Raw genomic sequence first — 2,795 nt, 5'->3', positions numbered from 1 at the left:
CTTCAAATGTGAAGTTGGACGGGAAAGACAAGCCCCAGTATGGTCAGATCGGTCATCTGGCCTTGGTTCCAGCCAAAGCTCCATTCCGGACGTATGCGGGACTGTCCAGTACACTGCACGGTCAGTCTGTCCGGTACGGTGAAAAACGTGAACCTCGGTTGAAATGTTCAGAACGTTCTGATCTCCAGGCTGGTTCGGCTCCATGTACTGATCCATGGACCGCGGTGTATCATTCCCTCCTTATTCAAAAGGATTTGTCCTCAAATCCAAAGTACCTATATCAAAAAACGATGAATCAGATACAAAGGAATTAAAATTCATGGAAAATTCAGGGAATGAAAAATATGGACAGAAACTTCCTTGGAGTTTTGAAGTCATTTTCATCAAGGAATTCCAAGTACTTTGGCGTCCATTGGTGCTTGCTCTCCTTAGAAACTGATCATGCTTATCCTGTTTATTCAAAGCAACTAGAGAAACCACATCAAATCTGGTAAAGGAATAATCAAAGGGTTTCTCTATCCTTAAGACACCAAAAACAGGATCCAAGCACTTAGGATAATCATCAAGGACGTGGGCAAGCATTAAGCAAGTAAGCTGGTTGCCAAAAATTGATTTATCAATCTCAAAATCAGGCCAATGTGACAAACTGCTATGAAAAGAAAGAGACAATGCCAAATTTGAAAAATTATCATCATGAACGAAATCAAAAGAATTCTTTGGCCTAAGCAATTTTAGTTCATGCTCTTTCCTACACCAAATCTCTTTCAAAGCACAGCTCAATGAAATCAATTCATGAAAAGGTTTGAGCAAAACGTTTTTCAACCAAGTAAGAATATGTTTTCTCTTTGAAATTCTCGGTTTCACAACTGATGAGTCATCATCTGGTCTGATCGGCCTTGGGACTTAACCCAGACAACAGATATGATTTGTTCATACCAACCGATGCATTCGTTAAACAGGTTAGGACCGACACCTTAAACCACCATTCAGAGGTCAGGTCGTCCATACTCAACCATGATCAGATCTTAGACGGCCTTCCTTGAACAATCACACTTAGGCTCAGTATCTATGGTCTACGACACATAGTACTAGCCACACACTTCGTCATGACTCTCAGTCAATCTCGAAGCTATCAACACCAAGGTTGATATCTAGAAGCAATATATCAATACTCTTACTCCAGCAACGTGACTATCCATACTAGTGTTCGGCCATTGAACCATCGTTATGAAACATTATCCGACCACTAGACTTGATAAGCCATCGTCCACTTAGCATGTACTGATATGACCGACCTTCCATTGCCATCATGTGGGTCTACGCCCTACATAAGGCATATGGCGCCTATCCTACTCACCAACCCGAGGTTGATTGTAAGATATCCTACTTAGCCTTTGCGGCTAGAACCATCCAACCACAGCCGGATCATCCATAGTCTCGTCTAACCGTCTGGTTGAGATCTAGGTGCGATCGGCCAGTTATAAGTCCGGCCCAAAGGCTCACGGACCTTCTTACCTGATCCAACCCAAAGCCTGGATCAATACCACAGAGTAAGGCTCAAGCCCAAACCAGATTGCCTTGCAACCGATCAGACCTTGCTACGCAACACTCCGGTTAAACTAACCGTCCGTCCGTTCGGCTATGTAGTCGCGGACTGTCCACTTGGTTCGGCCTAAGCCTTGAACCATTGGCACCGTTTGGAACTCACACCCTTTGGGAACTACTACCCTTTGGACACACGTGCCTCTTGGCAACTCATGACCCTTGGCAACTCACACCCATTCAGATATTCCAACCGTTCGACCTAACCGTCCGTATGGACTGTCTGGTCCGTGCGAGTGTCCGGCCTATGGCCAAAGAACCACGCCTTAACCTACACAAGTCATGAACCATTGTGACTGTTCAGTGAAGGGTTGCAACCGTTCAGAACAGAACAGAACCGCCCCTATCCAATCGGATCACCTGAGGCCGGTATAGACCATGCACGCGCCTAACTCGACGGTTATGGACCGCGACCGCATTACTCAACCAGAACCACGGTTATAACCAATCCTAACATATCCACAAGGCCACGCCAATGTACAGAAGGAGTAGAAGAAGAATTAGATGAAAAGAATAAGAAGAATGGGACACAATCTAAACACCCATGGCTAGACCGGTTCGGACTGCCCGATGGTCTTAGCCGATGAGTCGGTGGTTACCCCACTGACCCTATTGGATTGAACCACGGCTTTGGAGTCCTTCTCCAGACCTTTCTCTATACCCTGGGTATTCATAACCACACGGCCTCCTCTCTCCTAAACCGTTCTCCTTGCCGGAGGTACTAAACCACCACAACCGACCCTTTTCCGGCCGATCTCTCTCTCTCCCTTTCTATTTGGCCTCTGCCTTTGGTTTCTCACGAAACTGATTGACTGCCTTGATCTCTGGTCGTGCATCCTTTATATAGGGAACCAAAGGTCATGTGCGAAGAGTTACATCCCTTCGAAGCATCCTTCTGGGACAGATCTTGGCCATCGATTACAATCAACGGTCCAGATCGTACCTGTTCGGATATAGAAGGCTCCAGACCTTCTAGGCACGTCCAACCCAAGCCCAGACATGGTACTCAAGCCCACGGCCTGCCCACAAGAGCCCAACGACTCATGGACCACATGGCCGGACCTCATGGCCCGCCAATGACCAGGACCCGGACCATCGGCCCGAAACCCGAACAGTCCGGCTGAGATGAGCTGACTCCCAGCTGCCTCAGCTGATTGAGCTAGTAGCCCATCTAGTGGAGTTTACCTAGTAGT

Source organism: Brassica napus, unplaced genomic scaffold (assembly GCF_020379485.1).
Source record: "Brassica napus cultivar Da-Ae unplaced genomic scaffold, Da-Ae ScsIHWf_1361;HRSCAF=1935, whole genome shotgun sequence".
NCBI lineage: Eukaryota > Viridiplantae > Streptophyta > Magnoliopsida > Brassicales > Brassicaceae > Brassica > Brassica napus.
Note: the sequence above shows the minus strand (reverse complement) of the source record.